The sequence below is a fragment of the Canis lupus genome, chromosome 5, assembly GCF_048164855.1.
Source record: "Canis lupus baileyi chromosome 5, mCanLup2.hap1, whole genome shotgun sequence".
NCBI classification, from domain to species: domain Eukaryota; kingdom Metazoa; phylum Chordata; class Mammalia; order Carnivora; family Canidae; genus Canis; species Canis lupus.
This window is the reverse complement of record NC_132842.1, coordinates 46,218,689-46,235,678: the sequence shown is the minus strand read 5'-3', so window position 1 is coordinate 46,235,678 and position 16,990 is coordinate 46,218,689. Positions and strand designations below refer to the sequence as shown.

Sequence of the window (16,990 nt, the reverse complement as noted above, 5' to 3'; positions counted from 1 at the left end):
CTGCTTCTCCCTTTGCCTATGTCTCTGCCTCTTTCTGTGTCTCTCATGAATAAATAAATAAAATCTTTTTAAAAATTTAGGGTGTAAAAAGTCAAGATATTATTAAATGTGGAACAGTGGACAATACTGTTATGTAGAGTGGGAAGCAGTGGCTGATAAATTATTCTAAGCATCTGAGATTGGAGAAATAAAGATATTATATTTTTATTTTAAATATAAATTGTGGAATTTTAACAATTACCTTATTTATAACAGATGTAATTTTCAAAGTAATAAAGGAAAGGATGAAATTGGAAACAATAAAAGCACTCAACAAATTCAAGACAAAGCAGTAAATGAATAGAAAGAATCATAGGACGGCCAAGCCAAAATCACAAAATAAGATATAAATACAGCAATAATCAGGGTAAACGTTTATGGGCCATTTTTTCCAGTAAAAAGGTTCTGATGCACTAGATCAAAAATCCTATAAGAAGAAAATAAAAAGGTATTTAAAAACCTTCTATGACTTCAGAGCTGAAACAGACCTAGAAAATTTAGTTTCTTGTTTACAAATGTGGAAATGAAAGCCCAGAGAAGCCAGTGAGATAATCAAGTTCATGCAGCTAAAAAGTGCCAGATTTTCGACCAGAACCCAGATTCCCTTACTTCCAATATGATGCTCTGTTAAATTGTATACCCTTCTTCTTTTCAATAAAAATATATTTAATCTTTATAGACTAAGTTCTGTATGCACCTTCTTTCCTTCCTGAAAATACTAGGCCTGCATCCCAGACTGATGACATTTTCTCCTAGAGGGTAGAGAAAACTGTGATTAGTAATAAGAATAAAAACACAGTAATTTAAAAAGTACCCTAGGTGATTTTCTTCCTATTGCCTTGACCTAGGCTTATGGAAAAACAATTTCTTGTCGAATTATACTTCTTTAAAAATATGGAAGGGAAGTAATGAAGGCTGAGAGGGAATAGTGGGAGATTTTGTTTTGGTAAAATTTGTGAGTTTTGATGTTGTCATTAAAAGATGAAAAATGCTGGTGACACATGAGAGAATTACATTGACTTCAGTGTTTTGTACAAGTTCAATTTGAGATATCAGTGTGACAATGGTGGGAACACGGCTCTCGGACACAAGAATGTGGTCAAAGTCTCCTAGGAGAGCAGCTATTTATAGGATGCCTTTGAAAGGATGAAGAGAGGATGGAGATCAGAAGCCCCTGCAATGCCTTCAAGAGGAGGGCAGCAAAGGCGAGCTTGCAAAGGCAAACTGAAAAAGAAAACTCAAAGATTTCCAATTTTCTTTTGAAAACTTAAAGAGGATGGTTATAAATTCTGTCTGCATTGCTGTGCAGCCGCAGAGGGCTGGTGCACCTGTCCTTTCAGTCTTGTGTTTTCAGGTTCAAAGGAACTTCAAGAAGAAATAAAAATATCCTATCGCATGGCTATTCCTTTATTCTTCTCCACTCTCCTCACCAAGAAGAACAAAACGAATTCGTAACTTAGCCCAATCAATTTAGTGCCTAAGTAAAACTGACACTTGGGCTCAAAATTTATATAAGGAAAAAGTCAGGTTGTTTTAACTAATCAATATTCTGTCCAGGCCAACTTCTTGTTAAAAACTAACCAGACAGTGAAAATCTATATTCCTAATATTGTGCTGGGTACTGAGGGCAAAAAAAAAAAAAAAAAAAAAAAGACAGAAAAAAGCATCCATGAGATGCAATCTCTAAGGGAAAGAATTTCTATTTCCCATAAACTGGCAAAAATGAAGCTCACAAAGCCGTCTGAGAACCTGGCTGTGCTTGAAGAGTTTAGTGTGTGATGTGTGCAGCAGATGCTGGAGGAATCAAAGACTGAAGTGAGCTGGAAAAAGCTCCAGGAAAAGCTACGGCAGGTTCCCTAGTGATGAGTAGGTTTTGAGAGGCTGAGAGGAGGTGGTGAGCAGATACAGCCACAGTCAGGATGCTGGGAAACACATGGAAATGCAGGAGGGCATGAAGAGACTGACACCAATGCTATCCTTCGGGATTTTGACTTGCACTCCTCCCCTGCAGGCACTAAAACACATTTATCTTTAAATACAGCAGAAGGTTTGTTTGTTCTGCATCTGAAAATTCACCAGGTGCTACAAAAGGAGAGATTTCCCTACTTCCCCTTTCAATTATAGTATCTGGAAGGAGAAAAAAAAAATAAAACAGGTAACAGGTTCTAGTTTCTTCTAGAGCAGGATGCACAATCCAAAATGGAAGAGAGGAAAATGTAACCTGTGACCAGGTACCAGCTGGGTCAGGGAGTTAAACCCCTCTGCATTTTTACTTTCTAGCTAAAATAATGTGACCTACACTCTCAAGATTGTGGTGAGGATTAAATAAATGAACATATCTAAGGGCTTCTTGCACATACTAGGTACTCAGTAAATGGGATCTCTTTTTTCCTGGTCTCTCAGAAGCAGCAATGCGTGGAGGAGACAGCAAGGGCTTTGGTGTTAGAACACCTGGGGGTCCTACTTTGGTTCTGAGATACATACCGTGTGTCTTTAGAAATATCACTTAACCTCTCTGAGCATCAGCTTCATGATCTCCAAAATGAAATCAATACCTAATACTGAGTTGAAATGAAAGCTGCAAATGAGAAAAGTACTACGTGAGCTATAAAATGCCATTGCCAGCATCGTTATTGATTGCATTAAGGATAGTAAAGAATTGAAGCTAGCATGTCAAATCCCAAGAGAAGGTGCCTGTTAAGATGCAAATGGGCTGCTTAGTAGAGTATTATTCCTTACTTATCCCACCCTCAGGGAAGGAGCGGAAATAAAGATGTGTGTCCTTCAGAATCACCCAGAATCTACATGCCCTCTTTTCCTCTCTCCATGCCCCTATCCATAAAAAGGGACCCGATTTCAAAGATAAAACACACAATAAATCTCTATCATGACTATTACTTGATTATGCTTATTCATTTCTTTTCTTTCTTTTTTTTTTTTTTTTGCTTATTCATTTCTTGAGGGTCCTCTACACATTCTTATTTTTATAATTGTTTTGCCTTGCCCATCACTGAGACAAAAGGCCTCGTGAATCACAACAGCGTTTCGAGGTGAAAGCACTGGGTCCCACATCTCAAACCATTGCTCACTGTAGTTGATGAGAACCATTTAACAATAAGTATTACATCTGATGAATGAAGTCTCTAAAAGACACAAGAGACAAAGGGAAATGAAAATGTAGAATCCAGATGCTACAGAAACAGAAGTCGCTGGGGCATCTCATTCCAGCCTCCATATAGGCAGAGACCAAGCTCGCAGCAGGCAGCTGGCTGTGTAAGGGACACAGGGGAAGGAGAGGAGAAAATAATTGTCCTCGGAGGAGAGCACCACAAAGCCAGGGAAAGCATGTTTACTGTGGAAAGGCTTCTTGACCAGAAACAGCATTGCTACTAATAATGGCATACATCTCTATTTTAGAAGTGAATCTAATATATTTCTTTGTCTCATGAATAACCTTCACCTTAACTAATTTTTTAGAATATAATGAGACGATATTCCACCCAAGTGGAATCTCTAAACATCAAAGGCAGCTCTGAATTGCTGACTGTTGTTTCACAAGTTGTCGAGTCAGGGGAAACATGAATCCCATTGCCTGGCATCTGGGAGGCAAGGACATTCAACCCCCCCCTCAGACAGCATGGGTCGACTTCAAACATGACCCCATGTGATGGGCATCAGGATTCTGTATAAGATTACATGGCATTAAATTTTATCAGGCACAAAATATCTGGAATAAAATCAAGCAAGGGTAATTGCAAATACAGCTTCAAGATCAGATCACGAAGTAGATGACAAACCCAGACTGCCTGCCTACACTTTCTGGTTACGTGGAAACCGTCAAAAGATGGCTTCGATTGTTATTTAAGCAATTTTCTCTTTTCTGTTCAGTTGTGATCAGACACTGATGTAGAGCTGAGTCTGACGTCGGCTCCATAATTGGAGGAACGGAAATAGGAGACAGAGGTCAGAGGCCAGCTACAAAGATGATTATAGGGTTAATGAGAGATGTGCCTGTGGAAAAAAAATTCAAGGAGGCTTTATTAAGTCTCAGGAGTCTGAAGAGTGACTTCCTACAAATATGAAGATATAAAAGTCTTTCTGAGAGAGCATGGGAAGTGGCTCTTTCTTTCTTTCTTTCTTTCTTTCTTTCTTTCTTTCTTTCTTCTTTCTTTCTTTCTTCTTTCTTTCTTTCTTCTTTCTTTCTTTCTTTCTTTCTTTTAAATAAATCTTCATTCAAGACAGGAATGGACTTACTGGGCTGGGGAGGTTGGAGGGGGTGCTGGGGCTGGACATTGGCTGCAAGGACCAGGGGAGCTAGGAAGGCAGACGCCCCATGCTGAGGACTGGCTGCCAGTAGCAGACTCTCCTCTGGGGAGGGGAGGGAGACCCATGGGCACCCAGGGCCCTCTTACCATTGTTATTGTGCCCACTGATTTTGAAAGGTATAAGATCCAACCACAGAACCATAAGTGAACAAAATCTGAGAGAGGCCAAACTCATACTAAAACTTGATATAACCTAAATATACAAAAACATCTACCGAATTTATTCAAGCTGAATTCTATTTAGGAGTTAATTCCTCTACTAAGTCAGAAAAAGCAAATTTCCAGAAGTCATTACAAATCAACCAACCACATTATGTCTCCAGATCAAATGAAAAAGAACCTGTATCGAACTGCAGCTCCATCACTTACTAGAAGAGTGGTACGCTAACCAACACCTTTTCAATTTAAGAAGAAAGGTTAGCTAAGACTAAGAAACCCAATATGGATGGGGAAATAAAACCTGTGCGTAGAGCAACATTTAGTTTTTATTTTTCCTAGTAAAAAGTTACCCAAATCACTGCATTACAAATAGACTAAATAGATCTATAAATCATTTGCCAAACAATCTGGCAGCCCATAAAAGCATTTTTTCCCACATTTAAATTTCACTGACAACACGGCTGCTGGCATGAGAAGCCTGAAAGGGCATTAGCATTCTGACTATAATTCAAATTTTTACTTTCAACACAAAAAGTTCTTTTGGGGCTTGTGTGCCAGACAAATGTATTTTTCTTACCATGTCAACAGACTCTACTGCTTGAATAGCTTGATAGCAGAGTCAGAGAGCAGATGCACTGGCATCTACTGATCCCTCTCCTACAGGAAAGACAGAAAGCTGTCCAGCTGGGCACCACCCAGCCTGGAGTATGCCAGGCCTGATGATCACGCTGCGCTAATAAGGTCAGGGTCTGATCCCTGTGTGTTCTTTGTTCTGCCTGACTAGATGCACAAGCTGGCCACTTATTTCACAAATGTGAGGGAAAGGTGGATGAGCAAGGGGGTGAGGCTGGATTTGCACAGACCCATCATCCTTCCCAGGAAGAAGAATGAATGATTCTTTATACACAAAGACTACTCAAACTGCTGAGGATCATGACCACTTGGGTCAGGGTTTCTTCCCTTTGGAAGCCAAGAGCAATAAATTCTGATGTAGCCCAGACTGGCCTGAGGGCACAAATGGCTGGGGAAGTTTTAGGAGACCTATTCTTTCCAACTGGCTTATTTATAAATTATAGTTGGCAATTGAACGTAGTGCCACACCCTCAGAAGCTCTCCTTTGGTAGATTTGATGGTAGACTCTGGGAATTGGCACTCTCTCCAAGGACCCTTGGTCATTCTGATCCTCGTAGTTCAACGAATATTGGACAACTGTGAAGGGCAGGGACTCTGGGGTCAGGTGACTGGTGTTCACACTCAGGCTCCATCATTCTCTAGCTGAGTGATCTTAGGAAAAGAAATCCTACACCTCAGTTTCCCCAACTGTAAAATAGGGATCATGACTGATGACCTCCAAGGTTGTTATGAAGATTAAATGAATGAACACAAGGCAATTGCTTAGCACAGGCCCTCAGACATTGGAAGCCAGCAATACATGTTAGTTATTATAACTTCCAGCGGCTCTTTTGTTCTTTTTTTAAAGTTTCTTTCTTACATGTAATATTTTATATGACAGTATTTTTCATGTTTATGGTCTGGATTTTTTAAGTTGCCATAGAAAGTCATATATATATATACATATATATATTATTTTCATGGTGTTCTGGATCTAATTCTCGTATGCCATTTTTTTTCAAAGATGTGACTACAAACCATTGTCAATTTACTCTTATTTATTTATTTTTATTTTTTAATACCCATGAACACAACGTTTAATTTTCCAGTCACTCCTGAATTCCATGAAAAATTACATCTACTATTTTCCAAGGTACTAACAACCAGTATTTATGGAGTGCATTCTTTAGTTAGATAGCCACGTCTTTTGCACTAATTCTTTTTTTTTTAAATTGGAGTTCAATTTGCCAACATTTAGCCTAACACCCAGTGCTCATCCCACCAAGTGCCCCCCTCAGTGCCCATCACCCAGTCAACCTAACCCCCCCATCCCCCTCCCTTTCTACTACCCCTTGTTCATTTCCCAGAGTTAGGTGTCTCTCATGTTTTGTCACCCTCACTGATATTTTCACTCATTTTCTCTCTTTTCCCTTTATTCCCTTTCACTAATTTTTATATTCCCCAAATGAATGAAACCATATAATGTTTGTCCTTCTCCAATTGACTTGTTTCACTCAGCATAATACCCTCCAGTTCCAACCACGTCGAAGCAAATGGTGGGTATTTGTCGTTTCTAATGGCTGAGGAATATTCCATTGTATACATAGACCACATCTTCTTTATCCATTCATCTTTCGATGGACACTGAGGCTCCTTCCACAGTTTGGCTATTGTGGACATTGCTGCTATGAACATCGGGGTGCAGGTGTCCCGGCATTTCACTGCATCTGTATCTTTGGGTAAATCCCAGCAGGGCAATTGCTGGGTCGTAAGGCAGATCTATTTCTAACTCTTTGAGGAACCTCCACACAATTTTCCAGAGTGGCTGCCAAGAGGTAAAGATGTCTTACAAGTTATCATTCCTCAGTAAAATAGGATTTTTTTTCTATCAAATGGAAACGAGATTATTGCTATGGTCTTGCAGTTTGCTTGAAATTGACAGGCGAAAATCTCTGAGCTTTAAAATTCCTTTATGCCAGAAGACCTACTTCAATATGAAGTTTCCAAGGCAATTAAAAAATAGAGACAAGTAAATAAAAATTGAAAATTTCCATGGATGGAAAAGCAAACAAATGACTAGAATGTTCCTTGGGTCTTTATCCAAGCTGGTTTTTGCAAAGGGATGAAGCCCTTTGCCTCAATGTTAAAAAAAAAAAAAAAAAAAAAAAAGATTGGAACTGTTTAGATTTTGATCAAAACAGAGAAACTTATTAACAAAGATCAGTTGCCTCATGAATTGGTGATTACTTCATTGCTAGACATGTTTGAACATAGGCTGTGTGCACAATGTCAAGGATAATTAGAAAAGTTATCCATTCTGTAACAGGTTAGACTATACAACTACAGATTCCAAGAGGAAAGTTGTAGATGGTGCCTAAATTGTAAAAACTGAGCACTGGAAGGTTATCATTTTTGATAACTACCAAGCAACAGAGGAGTTACTAAACATCTGTGAAAAGACCAGGAGCTCAAGGTTTAGATGTTTTATTTTCTTAGCCCTAGGTGGAAATTCCAAAGGAGGGATGTCCTAAAACCAACAGTCTATAAATAGGTATATCCTCATTATATTACAAATCTACCTTTTCTATTAAGTGTTTTTAGATTACTGATTTTCTGCTTTTCCTGTCATTCAAGTCTCAATGATTCCATAAGGCAGATTAGTGATCTATCTCTCAATAAAGACACAAATTGGGATGGATGCCCAAAGCAACAGTTAAAAAATATACTTTTCCAGAGAGTGCTCAAACTCTCTCCCCCTAAGACTACCATCCCACAGTGTATAGCTGGAACTGACTGATCTTAATTTAGTAAGAGGGTAAAGCTTACCATCCAAGGTGGACACATAACCAAAAACCGTTTCTATATTGATATCTCCTTTACACTTATTACTAGATCACCTGGTATTTATTGGACTAAATTATGTTAATTTGTATTCTTAAAAAATTGTCCCATGTATCTCCCAAACCACCAGAGAAACATTATGAGTCATAAAGTCATAATTTTATATGGGAGACACCAAAGACATAATGCTCAGTATATCCTATATTGAAATGAACAGCAAAGCTGCTATGAGCAATGTGAAAGCAAGAGGAACTGGATGGGCCAACATTGAATCAAATGCAGACTCTTCTTCCCATCATAGGAAGATGGACATTTCAGGCACAAGCACATTAATGTGTAAAATTTAATTTGCTCGATTTCTAGAAACAAGTTAAATTAGGTTAGGAACCAAAGAGACCCTCTCCAAAGCGAGAGGCAGAGAGGGAGGGGTGGAGAGAAGGAGCAAGAGGGAGAGCAAGTGGGGAAGGGGGACAAAAGTGCTTGCAAACAAATCATTTTATTCAAGGAGTCCTTCCAGCAGTAAGTTTGGGCATCATCTAGTTCTGCTCCATGAACCCAGCTCCAAGAGACTTAGGGCCCCTCCAAAGGAAGACTTCTCTTTAGCTTTCTTGATATTCACTGAAACACAAATTTATTTTATTTTGGATTCTGAATTCAAGTACCTCTTACCTCCTTTCCTAATAAATAAAATATCCATGTGACACAATGTCAAGCTCAGATCATATTTTTTTAAGAGTTCATAAAAGAAAAGAGTGGTGATCTTTGGCAGATTTCCAGTGATCCCACCTAACAGTGATACTGCAAAACTTCTAACCATAAGACAGAATGATCTAGCTCACATTTGGACCAAATACTTCTCTCCAATTGCTGCTGTAATGAAATTCACTTCTGAGAAGTTGTTTTCCTCCTAATGGTGGAAAGTTACAAAATAAGAACTCAAAAAATACTCTGTGTGATGTATAGTTATTCCTTTAGCCAGTTGTTTATCTAAAAATACTTTGAAAGCAGGGATTCCCTGAATATCATTTACCTAACATATAACCTAATGTTTTTTTAAAAAAATATTTTATTTATTTATTTATTCATAAAAGACACACAGAGAGAGAGGCAGAGACACAGGCAGAGGAAGAAGCAGGCTCCTCGCAGGGAGCCTGACATGGGACTTGATCCCGGGACTCCAGGATTACGCCCTGAGCTGAAGGTGGCGCTAAACCACTAAGTCACCCAGGCTGCCCTAACCTAATGTTATAAATAAACAGATGGGTAGGAAAATGTTGCAAAAGAGTAAGGAAAAAAAGTAGAGGATCATAGTGATTATCAAAAATAATAAATTATGATATTTTAATGAAATTGGTTCTCAATATAATGTTTCACCATCACTCACTGTGAATGAAGCAAAACGCATACCATCAACTACTTGCTTGAAGTTCTCTCTGACTTGGTAACGTGGGTTTCTTATGGTGTTAATTAATGATGAGCACACCACTGGCCAACAAATCAGTGTTTTTAGTGTGGGGCAAGAGGATCACCTCCTAATTCCAACTGGACCTAAATGTTCAGCTAGGGAATGAATGAATGTCACAGCATTGAAAAAGAGCTAACACTTCTTTAGACTTCTGGAAATATGGCAACCAAAATCATCCAGATAAAGTAAAAGTCATTTTATCTACTTATCACATCTCCTTTTTCAGGACTGCAGTTCTGGAATGGAACAGAGCTTCAGTACCAGATATATTCAGCACAGTTCCTTTGCACAACATTTTGTTTTGTTTCATTTTTGTGTTTTATCTAGTCTCTTAAGCAAGGTTGATGTCTATAATAAGTATGTTGTCTATAACTATGCACTACATCTCCAGGACTTACTTATCCACTGGTTGCAACTCTGAACTCTTAAACATCTCTCCTATTTTCCCACCTTCCAGTGTCATTTTAATTTCTGTTCTTACAAATTCAGCTCATTCAGATTCCACACAGAAGTGATACCACACAGTATTTGTACAGCATTGTTTTTGCATATCCTTACTACAAGATCATCAGCGCTTCCAGGAATTCTGTGTTTGAGATTATATTCAGCTATTTAGATTACTTTTCACCTCACTAAATGAGTAGAAATTTTTCCCCCTTTTCTGGAAATAGAGATATCTGTGCAGTTTATTCTTTTAGGTGCTTTTAATAGGGAGCTCTCGCTGCTTCCTCTTATCTGAGCAGACCAGCAGGCAAACTTAAGAATTATGAACCATAAATTATATGCAAACCCAAGCAGTATGCGGTTAACAAAGATTTCATGGCTCTGCAGTTTTCATAATTACATTAAAACCAGGCATGTTTCTCTTTAAACACCAAAATGTGTTTTTGTAAAGAAATTGGTTTCAGGATTTGTCATTAGAAAGTAAATAAGCAAGGATTAAAATGGCATTTACTGTGATGAAACAGTGGCTTTAAGTAAGTAATCCAGCAGCTAGAGTAAAGCCCACTCCCTCCTGGAAGATAGAAAAGGGCTTTGCACTTGGGAGTCAGAGGTTCTTTCTGGGAAACAGGCTCAGTTCTTCCACAAACTTGCCCTGAGACTTTGAGAAGGTCACTTCATCTTTTGAGTTTCCTTATTTGTAGAGTGGCATGATCGAATTACATGATTTTTAAGGTCACTTTCAATTCTAAAGACTCCTAAGTTTAAGTCATTTTAAAGGAATTTATTTCTAGGAGAATTTACATTAATACGCAGTGTAGGGCCTCGGCAAAGCTGTTTAGTACACTGATTTTTTTTTTTTAAGTGTTATAAATTTCAGGGCAGTGATTCTCAAACTTTATAATGCATCAACACTTAGGGATCCCTAGGTGGCGCAGCGGTTTAGCGCCTGCCTTTGGCCCAGGGCGTGATCCTGGAGACGGGGGATCGAATCCCACGTCGGCTCCCAGTGTATGGAGCTTGCTTCTCCCTCTGCCTGTGTCTCTGCCTCTCTCTCTCTCTCTGTGTGACTATCATAAAAAAAAAAAAAATTAATTATAATGCATCAACACTTAAAGTGGAAATTCCTGGGGTCCATCATTAAAGACTGATTCAATAGGACAGGGCTGGGCATAGGAACCTGTATTTTTTATAAATCCTCCAGGAAATTCTGATGTAGGTGCTCTGTGGTCTTGGCTTTGAGACTGAATTAGTAGTTTTAAAGAAGTAAAGGCAATTTATTCAAATCCTGGCTTAATCCCTGGAAAAACTACCACAATAGGATGTTAAGACATAGTCATTTCAAACAAAAGCTTATATTGCTTTGAAATATAATTATGAAAGAATACATTTGGTATTATTCATCAGGAAACTTCAAATGTGGCTGCCACATATAATTTTTGACTTATTCTTTTCGTCTTTCACTAAAAGTTCTTTACATTTCTCCTCCTCCTGGACGTCATCTTTAATTACAATATACCCTAAGGATTTGTAAACCCAACATACAGGTTGTCCTGGATATTTCTGTCAAAAATGTCTGCTTCTAACCTATACTCACCGTCCAGGTCTACCTTAGGTCTATTCTCAGCATGGAATTTCATACAAAATTCCATGGTATGATCCTAGTTTGCTTTGTGAAAGTGTACAGACTTGGATATAAAAAAAAGATTAATTGAAAATGTATAAACATTAGTAGTTTTCACTGGAGGGTTTTAAAAATGGATTTTATTTTCTGTTTATTCTTTATTTTCAAATTTTCTACAAAGGCTATTGTATCTTTTATCATTTAGGAGGAAAAGAAAGAAAAAGAGGAAAGGAGGGAAGGTAGGAGGGAGAGATGAAGAAGAGGGGGAACAGGATGTGGTGTGTGTGCTTGTGCATGAAGGAGAGAAGTAGTGAGACAGATAGGGAGGGAGAGGGAGAGAGACACCACGTGGAAAGTGCTATGATAGAGACGTGGTGGGAGTCTGGGACACAGTGGTGTAGAGTGGTGAGACGTGTGGCCGCCTAACTGCTTTGAAGGAAGTTGAGGAAGGCTTCCTAAAAAAGAGGTAATGCTTTGAGCTGTGTCCGTCAGCAGACAATGCTATGTAAGCTTTGCAAGAAGAGCTGTAGCCTAAAGTGCACTGAGGCATGGGAGGAAACAGCCTGTCTCAGATGTACAAGGAGTGTGCATGGATAGCCTGTGTAGCAGCGACCTTCAAACTGTGGCTTGCAACCCACCAGTGGGCCAGAAAGTCAGTGAAGTGGGTCAAGGACACCATTTTAAAAATGAATAGGCTATCGTCTTGTTTTACTATGATTAAGAGTCTTACGGTTTGCCTCCTCTCTGACTTCTGACTCTCTTATTTTTTCTTCTCTTCCCTTATGATCTCTACCTCTGAAACCAATAACACATTATATGTTAGTTAACCGAAGTTAAATAAAATTTAAAAATGTAAAAAACAATTAATTGGCATGAAGTATCACTGTACATCACACGTAATAAAAGTCATTTTATAGAGATTTTAGCCTGTGTCTCTGGGTGTGTGTGCAAGTTGGACTGTGATGTAAAATATATTTCTTATTGTAGTTGTGGTCAGAAAAGTTTAGAAGCTGCTGCTGAGGCCTGGGAAATCACGAGTGCCCCATTCGGGACAGTATACTCCACAGCACATCACTGTTCTCTTATAAAGTTTTTCTTATGATCAATTTATACATCTATACATAGATACATATTTATACATAATGTTTATATACATATGATTATACATAATATTATATAAATATAATGTATAAATAATAATAACATATATACAATAAATATACATGGAGACAATCCTATCTGTTCCGATTGGCTAGGAAATCAACTCAATACAGTGACACATTTTATGATCAGGTCGAGGGAACTTACACTTGCTGGCCTGGCAAAGTATGAAGCACTCTGGTTCATTACATGTAATTACATATATTATCTTACTTGATCTTAGACTAACTTTAGAGGAGATATGCCATAAATATCATTCCTGTTTTGCAGATAAACAAGTTGGTGGTCAGAGAGTTGGAGGGAACAATCTCAAGTTTACCCAAGAGATCTTCAAGTGAATTCTGTTTCTGAAGTCCTCTGAATAAGTTACATTCCAGTCACGGAATTAATGTTTTACACACACACACATTTTTTGCTTCTTGCCCTCTACATCATGGAACATAAAAGTGCGAGGAATCAACAGATTTCGAATTTTAATATTTCCTGGAAGTTTCAGAAGATTGAAAGACATGAAACACACATAAAGACAATGCCTTGGTCTTCTAAAGTACTTCCTTTAATTTTTAAAATACATTCATAAAAAAATACATTCAAAACCACTCCCATGTACCATATTGACTCTAGGGGTAGAAAAAAAAAGATGAATAGATGTGGCCCTTCTTTCAAGGAGGTTATGGTCTACTTGGGAAGATGAGGTGTTGATCTCACTCAGGGAAGCCTCCAAATGCCTGTGGTTTCTCATCAAAGAGCTCTGCTCTGTGCATCGTCCACAATTGACACACCATCAAGTAGACATTTACTGAGCTCTCTGTGTTTGAGTCACTGGGTTGGGCACTGAGGTCACAGGGGTGTATCTGATAATGTCCTGTACTCCAGGGCTTGGAATCTAACAGAGGAATGCCTAAGCACTCTGCAGTAAACTACTGGGAGTAGCTCTGTAGAGTAGTATTCTCTAGCATTCACCTCAATTTCTTAGCCCTACTGTTTAACTGAATTAAGAACTATTTAAATATAATCAGGCCTTTTATAACTCTGGATAGAAAAAGAAAAATGTGATGGTTTGTAGTAAGCAGGACACATTCTCCCCTATCTCTCACAGTTTGAAACCAAAAACTGTTCACTCCCAATTTATATCAAAATTTTAATGCCTAGTCCAGGTAGTTTGCATGGTTTTTAAGAAGTTATATTTTGAGTTTAAAGAGTTTTAGGTGTTTTAAAGAATCACAACCATTGTCTGAGTATTTTATTTTCTGGAAAGTAATTGAAAAAGAAGTAGAAATGGAAAAACAATGCTAGAAAAGGTGACCCAAGGAGAATCTCACCAAACACATGGTGACAATAAGGGGATTGTCTACAGGGCTTTGTTTAGGCTTACTTATATTTGAATGGAATACCACTTCAATGTGTACTACAATAAAAATAATACATGTAGGTCAAAACCAGGAACAAATGTAACATGTCCTGTCATATTTCCCCACTTCCATTTAACATACCTTGGTGGTAGTTGGCTAAACTTCATGCTTAACATCAAAATGAAATCTGTTATTAGCAAAAGCTATCATGACTTGAGCTTACTATGTATTTATAAATATGAGATTGGCCTCGTCTTTTTTCCCTGTTGCACAATATTTTCTTACTAGCAAGTGCATATTCACATTTCTGGAAGATGGTAAATCGATTTATTGTTTTTGATAAATGCATTATCTAAACATTTAAAAACACTGAATATTGTACTACCTAAACTTTGAGTTTATAATACACTGCAATAAAAAGGGAAATGTCTATATTTGGGATTGCATTTAAATTATATATATAATCTTATCCTCTCATTACTGTATTATACGTACTTTTGGGTTTTTAAGTATCCAGCCACTTGGAACTATTTTCACTCCAGCTGTAACACATGAATCTATTAAATGGATATTCTGCAGCAGGCCTACTTGCCCTTGGGTGTTCTGACCTTGAAGAAAAAGCACCACTTTATTGCTTTAGCTGAAGTCTAGACTGATTCTCCCAGTCCAAAATATGCTTAGATCCATCAATCTTCAGAACACAATCACATTTTGTGAAGAGAAGAGAAGAATGATTCATTTATGATTAAAGAACAAGAAGACCAGTTCTACACACTAATCAAATCACAGTATAAATTGGATTTAACTGATATATTCTTTCAGTGACATCATATGTGAGCAGAAGACAGATAAAATATAGTCCAAAACCACATTATGACATATAAATATACATATATACATACATATATACATACATATGCATTGGAATATATATATATATTCATATATAGTGTTTAATCAGTGTGTTTAAAGACTATAAAAGTGGTTTGGTTAGTTTCCTTTCTCTATGTCACTGCTGAGCTTGTGTAGAGACTATAGAGGAACATCTCTTCCTCTCTTCCTTGCTTCTTTTCTTGACTTTTCATTTCCTGTGGACTCTACCAATACTCATCAAACAGACACCTCATCTATATATCTTCAATACTTTCTGGCTGCTAAAGCTTTTCTCTATTTGGAGGAAGAAACCTCAGTCTCTTTATGAAAAAAAGAATGTAGAACCAACGCTACTACACACTTAAGAGTGGACGATCTAAAACTTAAAGCCCTCCAGTACCTTCCCACTAATCCAAACTCTTTAGCATGAGCTATAAGAACCTATATGATCTCCTTTGTAGCTACCCCTTCTATCTTCTCTTCTTTCCCTCTCTCCTTCATTCCTGCCATGTTGACCATCTTCCCCTCCTCTAACAACCCCTATCACAGCCTCTACTTGAGCTTCAGTAACCTTATAAAAACCCACTCAAAGTCAACATAGGAGGAAGGAGTACAGTAAGGAAGGGAAGGAAATGGTTGTGGTTATGTGACCACCCAGCTTCTGGGTTAGGGTGGGGTGAGGCTAAATTGAACTATAGGAATTGAAATGTGATTAAAACTGTGAAAAGTAAAAGTAGGTTTGTAAATATTATAGCCCAATGTATGGTTCTATTGGCTTTGAACACTATAAAAGTCACAAATACTTTACTAAAATAAAACATGAAAATCTATCACTAACTCACCCAGGTAATTTATGCCCCAAACAATTCTCCAATTATTATGATCACTTATCAAAGTCTCACTTGTCCATTCCTTATTATCACAGCAATAAGGAATTTACCACCTCACTCTTTTTCCTGTGTTTCCACAGCAGTTTGTTCATAATATTAATGAAGTGAGTTGTGTAGGTTTATTATTGCTCACTCAGTAGATTCACAATATTTCTTCCAAAGTGTCCCTAGATATGGCAAAGTAAGTAAGTAAGTAGTCTTCTAGCTGGCAAAGAACTATATCTACTTTCCTGAGGCAAGTTATGCTATGGCCAGATAACTAATTTTAAAATTTGGTAACTATATGTAAATTTTTTCAATTAAGCATAATTATTATTTCAGAATAATAAAATAAACTATTCAGATGGTAGAACAGCTAAAAACAGAATCCACAGAACATGCCAGAAAATATTACAGTAAGCTACCAACATTCAATAATGGTTGAGAAATAGTGTGGTACTTTCCTGCCTGAGGGACAAAGATTGGTAACCGGTGTAATGTTTTCAGTTACCTACTCTGAGGACTGGTTTGATTCATTATTTGAATCATGCCTAACGACTGAAATGGCTCACATATTAGCTGCGGCAGGAAAAATATGTTATTTTCAATGATTCCTCTGGTTTTATTCCACCTTTCATATTGCCAAGGAATTTTCTTTCTCCATCTAGATCAAGCTTGGATTTTCCAAGCTCATACCTCCATGATGCCATCAAAAGTTTTTCAGTTGGTTCATAACCCATAACCACTCCATACACTATTAGTTCCCTCTTTGCTCTAATACTCTTAAATACTACTACTACTGCCACCACTATTAATATTATTATTAATACTACTACTACTATTACTACTAAAGTCTATTACCTGTCAAACTAATTATCAGTCTTTACCTTAAACTTATAAAATATAAAAATACCATGCCTTATAACCAGAGATTCTTGTTTTAAAATCACATACAAAATGACATTCAACAATACTTACTCCAGAAACTAAGCATACACCTGTACAAAGCATCTTTTCTCTTTCTTTCTTCTCTAACCAATCTACAGATCTTACAAGAGAATACCCAGGCAACCAATAGATGTTTTTTTTTAATGAAAATGGTATGAATCATAATTTGTGGGTTCTTTGTGACTTAAATATAGAGCTATTATTAATAGGCTAGGCATAAAAATAGCTTAAGAGCAACTTATTTAACATGGAAATCTACTTCTGCAAATTATCATCAATAA

General features: G+C 37.5%; 1 protein-coding gene across 2 annotated transcripts in view; it reads right to left on the bottom strand.

Moving 5' to 3' along the window:
• RAB3C (RAB3C, member RAS oncogene family) overlaps positions 1 to 16,990 on the bottom strand; it is a 272,146-nt gene that overhangs the window by 162,304 nt on the left and 92,852 nt on the right. The window lies entirely within an intron of this gene.